We start from the raw sequence: 18,643 nt of genomic DNA, 5'->3' as shown, positions 1-18,643 counted from the left end.
GAGGAATTTTCTTTTGGAAACTTCTGACTTGTTCTGATCTGGGCTGGCTGCCATTTGGGGATCTTTCTTTAACATCAACCTAGATGTTCTCTTTCCCTGTCTCTTCTTTCAGCAGTTTTCTTTCTTGGTTTGCTCCTTAGTTTTTGTGGTGCACACCCTCCAGTCACCTCCCTAAAAAGGAGTGGATCAGAGGTAAATTTATGAGATCTTGACAATGTCTCTGTCTTATCTTCATTTGATTGATAGTTTGGTGGGTATAAAATTACAGGCTGGAAATCATTTTGCTTCTGATATTTTTGAGGACATTTCTCTACTTTCTTTTAGTTCCCAGTTTTGCTGTTGAAAAATCCAGAACTATTCTGATTCATGACTCTCTTTTGCACAGGCTGTTTTCTTTCCCCTGTAGAAACTTGTAAGATCTTACCCGTGTCCTCTGTGCTGTGAAATGTCTTGAGACTATGTGTTGACTTGAGTCTATTTTCATCTATGTTGATGGTCACTCAGTCAGCTTTATTTCCTTTAGTTCTAGGAAATTTTGTTGAACCATTTCCTCGATGATTTCTTTGCCTCTGTTTTTTTCCAGTTCCACCTGATGAATCTTTTTTTTAATTGCCAATGTAATGAGCAAAAAAAAATAAATTTTAAAAGGCTCAATTTTCATTTCTGTGGTTCCTAGTGATGTAGCCTATCTTTTCATACTACCTTTACTATCTTTATTTCCTAGGTTAGTTATCTCCTGTATCCTTTGTCCATTGCATTCTCTTCCTTTCTAGCAGGTCTATATTTAAAACTGAGGGGAAAAAACCTAGCCTATGTTTAAGTAAAAGATGCTTCAACCATTATAAAAGTAAAACAAGAAGAAACAAAGGAAGAAAAGAGCTTAGGTAGTCCCACCCCAAAGACAGCCAGCCACAGTGGATATTTTGGTGTTTTCTTCCATCCTCCTTTTCTTTTCTTTCTATGCATATGATTTTGGACAGTGCTGTTATCTGACAAAGTTGTGATCAGCTTGTTTGTACAATTGTGTGCCCTACAATCCTACCTTTATTTTGAAACCTCTAAAGAAGGCACTTTGGAAGGTGTGAGTCACTCAGTCCTTTAAAAAATTTTTTTATCAAGGCGTTTTCTCCTATAAAATCCTAATTTTCACTCTGCCCACACAGCACTTGCTCTGAAATCAAGGCAGGGAAAAGGCTGCACCTCTGGGGACATGTGTAACTGGAAAATCTTAAAATAGTTCTGTGAGGAAAGGGAATGAGTTTAAGATAAAAGTTGTGAATCTCTAAGTTTCCAAGCTCAGGAATTCCCCACTCTTGGGACAGCTTCCTGATTGCTCTTTGTTTCCCACACGAACTGTGCCCAGACCCTCTCACTCTCCCCATCTAAGACCCAGGTCCTTGCGTCACCTCTCCTCCTTCACTGCCCGTTCTAGATCCTGGTGGTCCAGGTATCTTCCTGACTCACTTCCTTGAAGTCTCACTGCCCAGCCACACATCCTCACCCACTCCTGGTCCACACTCCCAATTCCCTCCACCCTGCACAATCATTTCTTTTGTTCCTCATTACACACATTATTGTGATTATTCCTTATGCTGTGTCCCCTCCCCACCCCACTCTCACATTTAGGGATCTTAGTTATTGTTCACTGATGTATCCAAGAATAACTAGGACAGTGCCTGGTACACAGTATGTGTCAAAAAGTATAAGTCTTGCTGAGAGAATAAGTGATTGCTCAAAGCAGCACCCTAGATACTTTTACCACCCTGGTTTTCTCCCACCTTCATTGTGTCGATTTCCAAACTTGAATTTACCCAACACCCATTTTCTCAGCCTCTGATGCTGTGGTTTCTGCTATTTTCAGGCTGCTGAGAGCTGCTGGAGAAAATCACAGATGTCTGCCAAGTGGATCTACCACAAAAATCATATTGCTGAACCTCATATGTGCCTTTAATCGTGCCTAACAATCTTTGTATGTATCTCACGTTGCTTCCCTAGCAAATTCCACACTGTGATGTTCTAAGACATCTTTCCTTTTCGAATTTGCAAAGAGTCAGACTTGTGGCCCAACCATAGCCAATGTTCAGACTTGAGCAATTGTTTTCATTTTTGTAACAGGTTCTTTCCAGCTCTTATTTTTTCTCTATTCTTGTTGGCCTCTTTCCCTCACCTACTTCTAACCTAGGCAATCTTGCTGAACTTTAAATCTACTCACAAGCTGCCTTAGATCATTTTGTTTTAACAGAGAGGGTTATAAGTTTGTTGTTGTTGATTTTTTTAATGTTCTTAGATGATTTTAAAGCTTTTTGTAGCTTAATTTTGATGGCCATGTCATATTCTAATATATGATAATGTACTTGCCTTTACTAGTGTTGGACATACACATATTATTCCATTTATTTTATCATAAAAACCTAGGCACATAAATCTTTATTTTGCATTTCTGCAAATTCCTTATGGTAGATTCCTAGATTTATTGGAGTCAAAAGGTATAAGCATTTTAAGACTCATGATAAATGTTGCCAAATTTCTTTTCAGAAAAATCGTACTGATTTATGTTCCTACCAGTCACGGTGATCATTTCATTATACCCTCACCAGTACTAGCATTCTTGTTTTATCATTTTTTTCCAACTGGATAGACACAGAATGTTTCATTTTAACTGCATCTCTTTGGACATTTGTGAATATGACATTTTTCACATATTCATTAACTATATGTACTTTTCTTTTTGTGAATTGTCTATTAAATATTTTTCCCCATTCATCTGTTGAGGTATTCATGTTCTTGGTCATTTTATCTGTTTACTTGAGAAATTTATGGCAGTAATTTTGTGTAATGTTTACTAGAAATAATTTTCCAGCTTGATAATTGTCATTTTATTCTTTTTGTTCTCTTTTGCTTCTTTATATGTACACACTGTTTTTAAATCTTGTTAGAGCTATGTATCTTTGCCTTTGGGGTCTTTGCATTTGTTTTTAACCTTGGAGAGTCTTCTCTGATCCAGAAATTTGAAATTGTCTTCCAGTTTTAATTTTTAATAGTTTGACATTTATAAAAGTTATTCTTCATATACTGGCATGCATTATGATATAAATTTTTTCCCCAACTAGCCAACCACTTGGTCCAGTTTTGGAGTTTTAACTGGACCAACAAATAATATCCTTTCCCCTTCATGAGTTAGAAACCAATTAAGAGAAAAAGACAATGCAGGCCGATGTGGTCTCCTTTATTTCTGGATAAAGCTGATTAGAATATGTAATTTAAGATTAAACCGCCAAAATAGTCTGTTAATACACCTCACCCCTGGATTAAGCTGTCTGGGCCACCCGCACCCAGGCCCTGCTAGACCACAGTGAATCCCCAAAGGGCAGAAACAGGAACTTCCTCAATAAGGGGCCACAGAGCAGAGGGCAGAACAGCACTCAGCTTCTCTGCAGCCCAGCAGATCCAAGAGAGGACGGGTCTGAGCCACTCACACTCTATTTCTTCTAAACTCATCAGTGAGGTGTTTTCCTCCTCCTACCCTAGGGAATAGAAAGTGAGGGCTTGGGAGAGAAGTGGGATGTGGGACTCTAGTTGAAGACCCGTGCACAGAAACACACACTTAGCTACACTTTCCCTCCAATCCTTCCTCCTACCCCCACCAATAAATATCTAGGACCATTCATTGGAGAATCCCCTACTTCCGTCCTGTGCTGTGTACCATCTTTATCATCATCATATATAGTCTATGGGCTATTTCTGGCCTATCTATTCTGTTTCCCTAAACTATACTAGCAGTAGAAATAAACTGAAAACATTATTGTTCCTTTCTGTTGTCTTTTACTTTCTGGGAAAACTAATCCCTCTCCACCATCCACATTTTTTTTTTTCTCAAAATGTATTAGTTGCCCACGCGCCACAACTACTGAGCCCGCGCACCTAGAGCCTGCGCTCCCCAACAAGAGAAGCCACTGCAACGAGAAGCACGCTCATTGCAACGAAGAGTAGTCCCTGCTCGCTGCAACTAGAGAAAAGCCCACACACAGCAACACAGCCAAACACAGCCAAACATAGATAAATAAAATAAATAAATTTATTTTAAAAAATGTATTAGTTACTTTTGCTGGTTGTCCTCTAGCTGCACTTTAGAATGATTTTGTCATATTCCAGAAATAACTCTATTGGGATTTTGATTGGAGTTATAACTATAAATTAATTTGGTAGGAAATTGACATCTTTATAATATTCAGTTCTCCCATCCAAGAACACGGTATGGTTCTATTTACAGAAGTCTTCTTTTATACTTTGTAGTAAAATCTTGTCATTTATTCATATAAATCTCTCATATTTCTTGTTAAGGTATTCCTAGGTATTTCATCTCTTTTGTTGCTATTGGGAGTGCAATCTTTTTTTCTGTTATGTTTCCTCACTCATTATAGTTAGTAAATAGAAAATCCGGTAATTTTCAGATACTTATCTTAACATATATGCATGTATCTTTCATATATTAAGTCATTCTTCTCACTCTTTTATTCATGTCAATACTTTCTTCCTTTGGCTTTCCAGACGGGAGCTTTCCAGTTGGTACGCTGCATGCGGTCCACTGCTGTGCCGAGAGGGGGACTCGGGTGCTCTATAAGACACTGACTGCCCAGCAGTCAGGGAGGGTCTGGTGCGGCCACTTGTAACTAATCACCTACATTCAAGAAGCTCCTTGGAGGCTCGAGAGAGAACCCTAAGCAGAGGAGCTCTGATTGTGTGAGATCACTATTAGCAATGAGCAGAACCGGCCACATCCCGCACACCTCGCTTTGCGGCAACCTGTTAAACAAACTCAAGGGTGCCCTCCAGCCAGGATGCCCCCTCTGTACCAGCTGCAGAGCACATCTCTGCCTTGTGGCCCTAGGACCATGGAACTGCTGGAGGGGTTTGGGTACCAGATGCCCATGGTGCCCAGATCACAGCCCAAGGGGGCTCAGGGCAGGCACTTCACAGGTGGCAGCTTGGAATCTTGGTCGTGACACAGGAGATGCTGCCACGTATTTGTGCCAATGGATTCTCTTAGTGACATTCAAGCTACTTGCAAGGTGACTGCTCTAATAACACCTGTCTTTTCCTCACATTAGAGCTTCATCACTACTTTGAAGTACATGATATGAAAAAGCTATATTGTTTTGAAAAATCTATTTGCATCATCACAACAAATTGCAATATCACATCTGTCTATAAAGCAGAAACTAACACACCATTGTAAAGCAATTATACTCCAATAAAGATGTTAAAAAAAAAGAAAAAAGAATGAAAAAACTGTTAGATTTTCCTGGCAACTATTATAAATTTTTTAAATTAAATTAAATATTTTAAATTAGCAATTTATATGAACAAAGTTTCTCATTCGTGTTGACTAGCAAGAGATGATCACTAAAAAGTCAACACCAAGAAATGCTGATGACCCCTTATATAATCTTATATTAATCTCATATTAAAGATTTAGGCATATAATCTTATATTAAAGTTACATCCAGAGAAGTAAACCTAAGTATCTAGGTAAATAATCTGAGAATATTTTACATGGAAGTTTTATATAAATTCAATATTGAATATCTTTTGGAATACATTATGTTTTATTTTTATTACCATAATTATATAATATAAAAACACACTAAAATTTTTTCACCAAGCCACAGATAATTGCCTGCAAATCCCCTATGGCTTACTCCAATATATCTTATAGATACTGTCATTTTCTTCAAGGGCCATGTGTGGAAAAGGGCTGAGAATCTCTGTTTTAGAACGGTAAACATATCATCTGCAAACCATGATAGTCATGCACTTTCTTTTGTAATAGACTTGTTATCTCTGCTTTAAGCCATTGCAACAACAAACACGTCCACACAAAAAAAGAAAAAACACACAAAAAAACCAACTGTGGGTTTGATCCAATCACTTCCTGTGCCATCAGGCATCCCATTTTTCTCCTGAACCATTAATCTCTTCCTCTCCTGGGCACCTTCCCTTCAGCTTAAAAAAATAGGACAAATGCTCCATCTGAAAAAGGAAGGAATATTCCATCAGCTTTGCATTCTCAAGCAAGTATTTTAGCTCTCACCTTCTGTTCATCACCAAACTTTGTCAAAAAATGTTTATGCTGACTTCTCCTCCTCCCTCTGCCCTCATTTACTCCTCAGTTTACAATAGTCTGGCTCCTGCTCTGGCCATGCTACCAAAATCATCTCAGATGATCATCTCCTTTGTGCAAAACGCTATGGTCTCTTTTCAGTCCTCATCATCCTTGGCTTCTTTGCTGACCACCCTCTTTCCCCATTTTTAAAAGCTATCATTTATTCAGCATTTCTTGTGATTCAGGAATTGTGCTAAGTGCTTTATTTAGATTACTGAATTCAATCTTCACGATAGCCTTATTTTAGATAAGCCTTACTCTAGATAAGCCTTACTCTACCCATTTTACAGATGAGGAAACTGAGACTCAGAAACATAAGCAAAATTCCCCTAGGTCTCACAGTAAGTAAGGGGTAGTATTGGGCATTCATATGTCCAAAATCTTTTCAATCCCTTGTTGTCTTCTATGAAATTTTGTTTGCCTTGTTCTTTAATCTTATCCTGCATCTCTGTGGCTTGTTTCCAAAGTTAGGGAAATTTTCGGGAATTCCCTGGTGGCCCAATGGTTCGGACTCCAAGCTCCCACTGCCGAGGGCCTGGCTTCAATCCCTGGTCGGGGAACTAAAATCCCACAAGCCACGTGGTGCGGCCAAAAAAAAAAAAAAAATTAGGGAAATTTTCACTCATTATTCTTGCAAATATTTTTTCTGAAGTTTCCTCCTTCTACTCTCTTTCTGGGACTCTAATGGCATGAATGTTAGATCTTTTGGTATGCTCCCACAGGAGAGAGAGGGGCTATGCTCTTCCTACCATCACCAAATCTTTTGTTTTTTTCTCTGTTGTTCAGATTGGATAATTTTCATTGATTTGTCTTCGCATGTACTGACTTTTTCTTCTGTTATATCCATTCTGCTATTCAGTCCATCTGGGGACTTTTTATTTTGGTTATTGTATCTTTTTAGTTCAATATTGTATCTGGTTCTTTTTATATCTTCTATTTCTTTGCTGAGACTTTCTATCTTTCCATTCATTTCAAGACTGCTTACCTTTACTTCTTGGAGCATTTCTCTAATAGCTACTTAAAAGTGATAATTCCAAAATCTGTTGGCTGCTGTCACTTATCTTGTCCCCTGTGAGTTGACATTTCCCTGGTTCTTTGTATGATGAGTAATTTTGGATTGCACCTTTGATACTCTGATTGTTGTGTAATGAGACTCAGGTTCTTGTTTATATCCTATGGAGAATTTTGATATTTCTGTCTTAGCAGGCAATCGATCTGGTTGGGTTCAGGTCACAAGTTCTGACCCGCCTTCTATGGGTTGCAGTTCTAACGACAGTTCGGTTTTCCGAGTCTTTGCAGGCTATTGGGATCTGTGCCCTGTATGTGCCATCCAGTGACCAGTGTGGGACCAGCATGGTGGCCTGTCCCATACTTCAGTTCTCATAGTCTTTGGCAATCTATTTAGGGCCATGTCTATACATGTACAGGCCAAGGGTGAGCACAGGGATTCATAAACAACTTGATGAGGTTGATTTCCTGAACTCTTCTCTCCCCATGATCATCTTATCTTTTCAGTTCCGTGGGGCTTCCCTTTTCAGTCTGGGTGTTTAGCTACCTGGTTCTGCTGTCCACTTCCTACAACATGGAGTGTACATTCCCAGACATGGACTATGCACTCCATATGGTAGGGTCAATTAAGTGCCATGTCCACCCCTGGACCAGTAACAGTCAGCAGGGGCGTCTCCTTGAGCTGATGGCTTACACCAATTAGGACACTCCTAAGGGACTGAGGATGATTGACATTTGACAAAACTGGGCTCTGTGAAGAACAGAGACATGGCCGTCATGTAGACAACCAGTAGTGTTTAGCCAGTGCTTCTTTCCTCCTTTTCTTCCCTAAACCACTAAATGTCAGCACCACCCTCCCAATCACCCAAGCTTAAAACCTCAGAGTTTTCTTCCCCTCTGTGCTTCTCCTCCCCATCCTGTAAACATCCAGGCAGATGCTCAGCCTAAACATGCCTCCTCATCAAGGCCTCTCTCTTTGATCCTGTCTAGCCACATTTTAATTTTAATTTAAAAAAAAAATTTTGGCCGTACCCTGTGGCATGTGGGATTTTAGTTCCCCGACCAGGGATCAAACCCACACCTCCTGCACTGGAAGCACAGAGTCTTAACCGCTGGACCACCAGAGAAGTCCCCTAGCCACATTTTAAAGCTCTCCTTTCCTGCTTCAGATTTCCCTTCTCTGTGGTTAGCTTCTAAAAGCAGAGAGGAACTGATCATCAAACCCCCCTGGCCTACAGAAGAAAGTCCTCAGCACTGTGATCAAGGCCTCCCCGCATCTGCCCTAACTTCTATGCCTAGGGTCACACGACACCCCTCTACCCCCCAACACTCCACCAGCTACATTGGACTAAAAGTCAGTCCTTAAACATACCCTGTATTTTGTGCCTTTTGTTCCAGCTGTGTCCTCCTAAAAGACCCTTCTACGCAATCACAGGATTCAAGGCTCAGCTGAGACACCATGAAGACTGAGACCACACAGAGTTAGCATTCATCTCCCTTTCCCCCGAGGCCTTGTGGACATTTCTACTGTAGCTCTTGATCGCGATGCCTTGAGTTGCACTGTTGTCTCCTTCACTACAGCATGAGCTACTTAAGACGTGAGACCCATTCTCGTTCTCTTTTGTAGCCTCTGCAGTTCCTGGCCCAGTACCTCAGACACAGTAGATACTGAAGACATGGTTGTTTCATTAGATTCAGTTAAATGGACTTGACTCTATAGGCTCTGGTATAACTTCTTGGGATCAAACCAATCTAGAAAAATAACTTTCTCCTTTTAATAAGCTTCTGTGGGTGTTTTATTCAGAAAGGCATTTAATAGAAATTATTCTCTCCCCAACGTAGGTGAGCTGGGTGCTCACCTCTATGCCACTATAGCTCCCTGTACCCCTCATTTTATATCATTCATCATTTTTCAATTACTTGATTAGTATCTGTTTCCCCACCTCACGCTTTCATATCATTCTTTGAAGGCAGGGACTAATCTTTCTTTTTCTCCACTGTATGTCTGACACCTACCACAGTTTCAGGTTTGCAGAAAGCACCCACAAGTATTTATTCTTTGAATGGAGTTGAGTAAATAAGGGCTACTGAGAAGAGATAAACAGAGGTTTATTGCATTGCAAACTGCAGTGATAAGAAATAAATTCAGACATCTAGAGTCAACTGACCAAGAGAAAAAAGAAAACACCATATATAGTCTACGTTTATCAAGACAACCTTTGCCTTTTCCTTCTCCCATTCTCTTTCTCCCTCTTTCTTAATTTCTCCAATTCTTTATTCTCCCTCCTTGTTTGTACATGGGGATGGGGCTGCCAGTTGTCCCCTCATTTCCATTCTCATCTTCTTACACGTGAGTAGAGTCTCTAGCTTGTCATAAGGCCACCTAAGTAAAGCTGACATTTCTTAGCCCCCTTTGTGGCTTGGTGTAGCCATTTGACTAAGTTCTGGCCAGTGGGATGTAAGTAGAATGAGGTATGCAACTTTGGGACTATACCCTTGAGAGAAAGCTGTGTGCTCTCCCTTTCCATCTCTCCCCTTCCCAACAGCTGAAATGCAGATGTGCTGGCTGGAGCCAGAACAGTCACGTTGGCCCACAAAGTAGAAGCTGCATGTTAAGTGTAGTAAGAAGATCAAAGAAGCCGGATCCCTAACTCCACGTAGCCACCAGACCCACCCTGGCTGCTTCTACCCACATTGTTAGGAAAGTGACCTAGAGAAATGTCTATTTTATTAAACTTTGTCTCTAAAATAACACCAATACTTACCTCCTTAATAATACAATGCATGGCCATTTTTATGGCCATTTTTCCCAATAGAAAGAAAAAAAAAAGATAAAGGTACCTTTGAAAAATCCTACTCATAGACCAAAACTCTTGGCTATACACCATGTGACAATACTTCTATCATCTGGAACCTACCTCCAGAAGAGAATGATATGGGCTGTGGGTGCACAATATCTCATTTCCAAAGGATAATATGTTACCACAAAGGAAATAATGCAAGCAAAAGACATTTTGCAAAAATTTTATGTCTTGCTCTGTGTCTTGAAAAATTATGGATACTTGCTACTTTGGGATATTTCTATTAAAAAATAAAGTTGACCTTTCAGTGTCTAAATGAGAAAGGAAATGTTATAATTGGATGTCTACTGAGAATCATCTTGGTTATAAGAAAGGGGTTAGACTATAAGCATTTGGACTTTTGGGACAAAAGAAAAACATTACTGATTATTATTTAATGTTACCTTGAGTAGATAGCAAAAAGGATTCTATTGAAAAAGCCCTTTGAATTATGTTTGTCTCTCAGAGTTCTGAATCTTTCATTCACTTCTCAATAAAAATAAGTAACTACTTAATTTATCGTCTGGCAAAGCGAGGGGAATTATTGGCCCAGAATCCCCCTAAAACACCTAGAGTAAGTACTGAAATGTGTGCATTTCGTTAATTTAGCCACTGAGAGCTTTGATTACTTATTCATATTTATGCAACTTTTCAAACTTATTGATAACAATAACTTCATATTTTGTATTTTTTTTAAAAAGTAGTCTCTTAGCATTCTTAGATTTAACCTCATGGTTTCTAATATCCATGAAAAACTTGGGAAGTATATGGTATGATATTACATAATTGCTGCAGTTCACAATGGAAATTGGATCCTAGAATGATCTATTTGACAGTTCACAATGTCTGGGAACGTTCAGGATCTCACCTCTCAGCATTATGACTGTCCTGTCTCTTCAGCAGGAAGCTTGCCTGGTTCAATAGACTTTGTTCATCAAGATATCTGATGAAGGTTTCCTTCTATAGAGTCTAGGGTTTGTGGTTCCTGAAGGACAAAGAGAAGAGACTATTTCCTTTCAAAGCCCTTTTGTTAGTCCTTATTGACAATAGAGCGAATCGAGTGTTAGTTACTGGTCCCTCTTCCTTACAAATCATTCCCTTGTTGAAGGAACAGAGCAAATATTACTGGTAGGTGTGCAGTTTGGAAGGAGACTATCACTCAAGAGATCTCAAATGAGTAAAGGCCCTTCACAGTGGCTTCCGAGCGTTCATTGCTCTGTTCAAGAACCTAGCACATGAAAAAAAAAAAAAAAAAAAAAAAAAAAAAAAAAAAGGGCTTCCCTGGTGGCGCAGTGGTTAAGAGTCCGCCTGCCAGTGCAGGGGACACGGGTTCATGCCCCGGTCCGGGAAGATCCCACATGCCGCGGAGCGGCTGGGCGCGTGAGCCATGGCCGCTGAGCCTGCGCGTCCGGAGCCTGTGCTCCGCAACGGGAGAGGCCACGGCAGTGAGAAGCCCGCGTACCGCAAAAAAAAAAAGAACCGAGCACAGGGTCATGTACACAGCAGGTGCTCAACAAATATCTGCTGAATGAATAAACAAATAGATTCAGTGCATAATGCAAGAAAACATAAGAAATACTTCCTGCCTTCAAAGAGTTTACCAGTCATACATACACATTACTTAAATTAAAAGAAACCAATTTCCTAAGAAGCAAAGGATTAGTACAGATTTTAAGTACTGTAGCTTTCCTGGAAGGTCATTCTCTAGGGCACAGAATGAAAAAGTTGATAGGGCAAGAACTGGGGCTGTGTGTGGAAGGCTCGAGCTGGCTGGCTGAGAGCTTGGAGTCTGCTGTGGGTCACAGGGAGCTACTGTGGTTTGCTCCATTGGAGGAGACAGGAGGGGGCAGGGAGACCACTTGGGGGCAACCGCTATCTGGTCCACGTGACCAGGAAAGAGTCTCAATTAGGGCAGTGGCGGGGCAATGGAGAAGAGGAATGACAACATCGAGAAGGACAGCGAACGTCCCCTGTGGGCACCAAGAGGTAAACCCGCAATACCTCTTCCTGGAATTTCAGCTGGTGAGTCAGTCAACCGTGGGCTGCTTTGACACAGGGTGGACTAAAATCAGCTCTAGAGTAGAAAAAAACTTTTTATAAAACAGCTCTATTAGCTTTGTTTACATTTTTTTCGGAAACACACGAGGTCATTTATTTTAAAAAATACACAAAGTATACAGAAACAATAAAATGTACCCCAAATCCCACTCCCACCCACCAAGATTACTGCTATTATTTTAGTGAATACCTTTCCTCACATTCTTCTATGCACAGATACATACAAAGTACGAAAGAATCTTATTAAGATGCAATCATTCCATATATGCTGTTCCTGAATCAATTTTCCTTCCCCCCTAACATGTTGTAAACATTGTTCCATGTTGATCAATATTGACTTACATATAACTATGTCAATTTGTTTGCCTATATCACAATGTTCCACTAATGGATATTTAGATTCTCACTCTGTGTGTTACTGTAAACAATCCTGCGATTAACCTTATTATGTATATTATTTTTCAACTGTATGATTATCTCCTAATGCAAATCTAAGAAGTTGGATTGGCTAGGTCAAAGGTATGTATCATTTTATGTTTTGATACATATTCCCAAACCATATGGGATACAAAACCCTCCAGAAAAGTACATTCATTTATTTATTTACTCAATAACTATTTTTTGAGCACCTACTATGTACCAAACATTGTTCTATATGCGGGGAATACAATAGTGAATAAAATGGACAAAGTCTCTGCCCTCATGGAGTATACATTCTAATGCAGGACAATAAGCAATAAACAAACAATTAAACATATAATATATTGTCAAATAGTGGTAAGTGCTAGGAAAGCAAAATAAAACTGAGTAGGGGGCTGGAGAGTCCCAGGGGGCAGGGGGAGGGAAGAGAGTGTTTTACATAAGATGGCAGGGAAGAGACTATGAGAAAGAGACATGGGATCCAATGTGTGAATGACCATGGGGACAGTGGTGCAGAGAAGGAACAGGAAGGGCAAAACATCTGACGTGGGAACATGCCTGGCGTGTTTCATGGCCAAAAAGCCAGTGTCTCTGGAGCAACTCGAACAAGAGGGAGAGTTGCGGGAGATGCCGGTGGAGAGGTGGCCAGGTCAGAGCAGAGAATTAGGGATGAGAACTTGTAGAGGTGTTCTAACTGATTATGATATTGGCCGAAGGAATCTGAGATTCTAGTCTGAGACTTTTAAAAGGAGAAGGAGAAAGAAGGAACTGGGTCTGCTTTAGTTTGTCTTACCACTTCTCAGTCTTCTATTCATTAGACCCTGCTTAGTGGACGTCTGCACTCTTTCTCCCTCACCACTGCCCACCCAACCCCGCTTTCCCACTTATAAACGGCATCTTTCCCACTTATAAACAGTTCCGGCAAGGAGGGAACACAGGTAGGACTTCATACCTGAGAGGTGATTTAAGCTTCCCTTATGTTCATTATGCAGGTCTTACCTCACAATACCTCCCAACTTCAATCAGATTTGAAAACTCCTTTTGCCAGCCTCTTAACTATGCTGAGAGATTCTCTGCTCCCCTGATTGGAGACCCTCTGTCACCCTAACAAAAACTCAGGCAGCCTCGTGGGCTTATCATGGCTGACTTATACTAACTTACCCAAGCCCTCCTAACACAGAATTTTTAACATGGAAGGTGGTCTATAAATATTTGCTGGATAAACAAAAGAATGTATGCACAATTTTTCTCTGAAGGCGTCTTTACTTTGTAGGAGCTCTATTCTACTACTTTGATTAGCATCAGTTTCAGAGGATACATTCTGACCATGTTCTCCATGTTTTGATGCACTTTGATTACAGCTCCCTAAGCCCTGCCTTTGAGTGTCTCCTTACCATCTGCTGGGAAGGTCCAGGGGATTTAAATGTGCCTAAGGAGAGCACTTATAGACAATGCTTAGGGCAAGCCTTGAGTAAACTGAGGGCTTCACTCTTTTCCAAGATATCTGCCTGTGATGATGATTTCTTCTACAGTGATATTCGAGAAATTGCACAGCGAAAAAGGACTAAGTTAGAGCAAAACAAATTTTTTTAATTAAAAGCAAAAGGTGATTTGCTGACAATGGAAATTGCAATGTTGGTTAATTTACTGTTCTTCAGTTTAAACAAAATTAATAATAGCGTTTTCTTCTGGTTATAAAAGTACTTCCGGGGCTTCCCTGGTGGCGCAGTGGTTGAGAGTCCGCCTGCCGATGCAGGGGACGCGGGTTCGTGCCCCGATCTGGGAAGATCCCACATGCCACGGAGCGGCTCGGCCCGTTGAGCCGTGGCCGCTGAGCCTGCGCGTCCGGAGCCTGTGCTCCGCAACGGGAGAGGTCTCAACAGTGAGAGGCCTGCAAACCCCAAAAAAAAAAAAAAAAAAAAAAAAAAGTACTTCGTACTCATTCTAGACAAAATTTAAAATATCAAAAAGCATAAAGGAGAAAATAAAAATTACTCATAATCCATTATCTGCAGATAGGCATTGTTGACATTCTGTTGGATTTCCTTCCACTTTAAACATCATTATGATCGTACTATACATCTATGGTTTTATATCTCTTTTTCACCTGACAACAAATTCTGAACATTTTCCCCAAAATACGTTTTTTAATATTATTACTAAAAGATGCACAATGTTCCAGCTATGCCTTTGTCATAATTTATATTATGTGCCTATTATAATTAGTAGAGACCATTAGTTTTCAACCTATATTATAAACTCTTATAAATAATGTTGCAGTGAACATTCTTCTACATAATCATTGTCTAAATCTCTGAACAATGCCCTAAACTAGACCCTCAGAAGTGTAATTATTTGGTCAAAATATATGATTTTCTGGTTTTGTTTTGTTTTTCTTTTTTTTTTTGCGGTCCGCGGGCCTCTCACTGTTGGGGCTTCTCCCGCTGCGGAGCACAGGCTCCGGACGCGCAGGCTCAACGGCCATGGCTCACGGGCCCAGCCGCTCTGCGGCATGTGGGATCTTCCCAGACCGGGGCACGAACCCGTATCCCCTGCATCGGCAGGTGGACTCTCAACTACTGCGCCACAAGGGAAGCCCTATATGGTATTTTTTAAAGGTTTTTGATAAGTATTTCAAAACTGCTTTCCAAAAAGTTTATATTAACTTACACTCCCCTCCCACTACTCTAAACCATCCCTCTCATGCCACTGTATTTTAAGAGAGTAGCAAAGTTATGCTGGGTTCAAATCCCAGCTCTACTGTCTTAGGAAAGTTATTTAACCTCACTAAAGCTCAGTTTCCCTGTAAATCGAGGATAGTAACAGTATCTAGCTCATAGGGTTGTTGTGAGGATTAAATTAAATAATATAAAATTGCTTAGTACGGTCCCTAGAACATATCATGTAGTCAATGTTAGCAACTATTACCAGTAACCAGTAAAATCACCCTTCCCCTGATCATTCCAGAGTAATATTTGGGTACAAAATCCCCTAAACACAGTCAGAAAAAGTACCAAGCTTCCCTGTTTAACAAGACTGTTTAAGTAGCTGAAGTCACTCAATTATTGTATCTATACACAAAGCCTCAGCATTCTAAAAATACTAGCCTATTTGGTTTCCACCAGGAAGCAAAGACGGTCTTCTGAAAGGTGTTTTCTGCCCTTTATACATTATTTTAACAATGGTATGCTTTTCTTTATTATTTCAAGGGAAACATTTATTTAAGGGCCAATGGCTCAAATTTGGATTTTTTTTTTCCAGCAAGAGAAGGAATCAACATAAACAGCCTTGTAATTCATCATCATAAACAGATCTCATAAGCATCAATCTACTACATTTTGGCCAGAGCCTCTCAAAAGAGATCAACGTTTTTTTAAAAAAAGTCCCTGAGCAACTTAACAAAGAAAAAGTTATTCCAATTAATGTGAAAGGTCTAGTGGAATTTTGCTTAGAATTCAGTGAGTTTTTTGTTTGCCTATTCCCAGAATTTTTGGTTGAGATGATCCCAAGATAAATAAAATCACCTGTAGAAAGTTGTTTATTAGATAGATGCCCTAAAATTGTTGCATGAAATTGGTTTAGCTCTATTTAAATACAAAATAGATCAATTTCACGTGCTTTATGAGAATATATTTGCTTAACCTTTTTATAGAGTTAAATATTTACTGGGTGTGGGAACATTAGTTCTCAGCTTCTGGAGAAACCACTCAACACTGTTCTGTGTCCATTGTCTAAAAGGATATTACTACCAGCGGGATAAATATACAGAATGTGCTCTAAGGTCTCTGGAGTTCCTTGACATTGGGTAAACTTATGCCACTGGTTAGGAGAGAAACACTAGGGCATTTCATGCTGTGAAAACAACACAGGAAATGAAATTGTAGGATATCAGAAAAGGCCCTGGCTGCTACTTTCCCTTGGAGTTTCTTCTCTGGAAATTTACTGGAATTTCTGGAATTTACTGGAATTTACTGGAATTTCTGGAATTTCTGGAATTACTGGAAATTTACTGGAATTTCTCTGGAAACAAAAAGCTTTGGTCTGACACCAAAGATAGCATGTGAGAACAGAAAACTGATTCAACTCTTCCCTTTCTGAAGTACAAATATGGCCAATGCTTTCCTGTCCTATTTTCCTTCTCCCTACTCTGAGATCAGTGTTATCAGACCCTGTAAATTTCCCATGCAGTGGGTCCCAAATAAACAGAAGTATACGATTACAAACAGTTGGGTTTAGACATCTTCCTGTTCCACTGCTTTGGCCAGAAAAGATGGGTAATTCCTCCTGTGAGACAGATTAGAGAAAAATTCTTAGAGTTGTCCAGAACCTGAATGAGAAAAAGGTACCCTTTCCTCCCTGCTGCAGTGGGTATCCCTTAGCTCGACAAGCAAAGCACAGGATAGATTTTGCCCTAAACTATCTCTTTGGGCTGCACAATCGTACTGTGTATCCCTAAATTTCATTTTCATAAATGCAATATGTTTTGCTGAATTCTTAACGGTAACACAAGAAAAGCAACAGGACAAATGATAAAATATAACTTCAGACCTCAGCTTTACACTGGAAATCAAAATGTTTTATTGTGGATCTGCATGGGCCCAGCTCTGTGAAAGGCCTGCAGGGGATACAAATGGAAAAGAAAAATCCAGTGGGTTCCTGAAGGATGCTATGGTATAAAGGTCTCTCTGTATATTTGTTATCGCTTGTTATAGATCTGGGGGAAGGGAGAGAGAAGAGTATCATACTACATTCTCAATAATAAGAACTTGTTTAATGTCCTATGCTTCTGTTAAGAGTGACCTCAAAAGTCAGACCACATGGATTCAAATCCCAGCCCTGCTACTTGCTAGCTATATGACTTTCAGTGACTGACTGAGATGCCCTGTTCCTCAGTTTTCTCATCTATAAAAATGGGGATGATAATAGTAATGACTTATGTTATAGGTCATTACTATTATTCTGTGTCCGTCACAGTTCTTCTAGTACCAAGGACAGTATATTATTTTTAAAAAGGAGAACACCGTCAGTTGTCATAATCACTCTGAATTTAAACTTCAACTTTGGAACTCTGAGCAGACACTGTATTTTTTTTTTTCAGATGATTATTTAATTTGTAAATATTGTACAAATTTTAATAGCTTAAATTGTATATACAGCCAAATAAAAACTTGCATTAATGACTGGTGGAACTGGTGTGATAGGATCAGTGTGCCATGCTCCTTAACTCAGGCCGTAGACTCGAGAGTGGCCTGGAATCTCCAGGAGTGAGGGTTTACTTACACAAGCCAGCACTGTTCTTGGGCACAATGTTGAATATTAAGGTATTAGAAAGATATACCCATTTTACATATGAAGAAACCGAACCCCAGAAAGGTTAAGTACCCTGCCTTAGGTCAGAGCAAGTAGGGGAGCCAGGCTCTGAACCCTGTCTTAAGCCAGCTTGCTGCTGAGATGGGGTGGGAACTCTGGCTTTTGGCCCTTGTGACTCCCAAGGATGGGGCAGGTGTGAAGGTTCCTTGGCTGGGGTGGGATGGGATGGCAGGGACAAAAGGTCAGCATCTTCCTGCCTGCAAACCCCCTGTCCAGCCTTGATAACTAGGTCAGCAACCTGGGAAGGATGGCCCTGTGCTGGGCTGCTAGGAGCTCTCAAGGAGCCCCTTGTGGGCAGACCAGCTAAAGCTAATCACTTAATTTGCTGGAGCTGGAAACCCAGTCAGACCCAACTCTTAATATGGAATGGAATAGAGGTAACTGGCCTTTTTGCCTCTCCATGGGTAAAAGGAATGAGCCAAGGGGCTGACGTGCACTACACTTGGAACTGAAGACCTCCAGGACCCACGTCTGAGTCGTGTTGTGTTCTCTGTAGCCTCTACCAAGTCAGGTATGACCTAGAGCAAGGGCTCAGGGATTTTTCTGCCGCAGTGAGGGTCTGCGGGCCAAGGAAGGAATGTGCCCAATGGGTCTGCCCTGTGCTACCCTCCTGTAAACTGGGCTGGGCTACTGCTTCCAACAGAGGGGCAGTCAATCACCTCTACAGCTTGAATAGCTGAGTCCAAGGAGCTCCAATGAAGGGAAAGCAGGACATGTCAAAGTGGGGGGGGGCGGAGGAATTAATGCTCCCCCCTAGCTTGGCCGTTCCTGGTGGGTCTCCAAT

The 18,643-nt window shown here is 40.5% G+C and overlaps 1 long non-coding RNA gene across 2 annotated transcripts; it reads right to left on the bottom strand.

Moving 5' to 3' along the window:
* Positions 1 to 4,169: 4,169 nt before the first annotated feature.
* Positions 4,170 to 12,160, bottom strand: LOC113623577 (uncharacterized). Of its 2 annotated transcripts, XR_003433997.1 has the most exons (4): positions 12,013 to 12,160; positions 10,880 to 10,996; positions 8,544 to 8,839; positions 4,170 to 6,030 (listed from the first exon to the last, which is right to left on the bottom strand). It is a non-coding gene; the product is annotated as an uncharacterized LOC113623577 (long non-coding RNA). The 2 variants fall into 2 exon arrangements; XR_003433996.1 differs by lacking the exon at positions 8,544 to 8,839.
* Between the last annotated feature and the right edge of the window lie 6,483 nt (positions 12,161 to 18,643).

This window comes from Aethalodelphis obliquidens, unplaced genomic scaffold (genome assembly GCF_003676395.1).
Source record: "Aethalodelphis obliquidens isolate GAN/ISIS:26980383/991018 unplaced genomic scaffold, ASM367639v1 scaffold1, whole genome shotgun sequence".
Taxonomy (NCBI): Eukaryota; Metazoa; Chordata; class Mammalia; order Artiodactyla; family Delphinidae; genus Aethalodelphis; species Aethalodelphis obliquidens.
The sequence above is the reverse complement of the archived record's forward strand: the minus strand, read 5'-3'. Positions and strand labels throughout refer to the sequence as shown.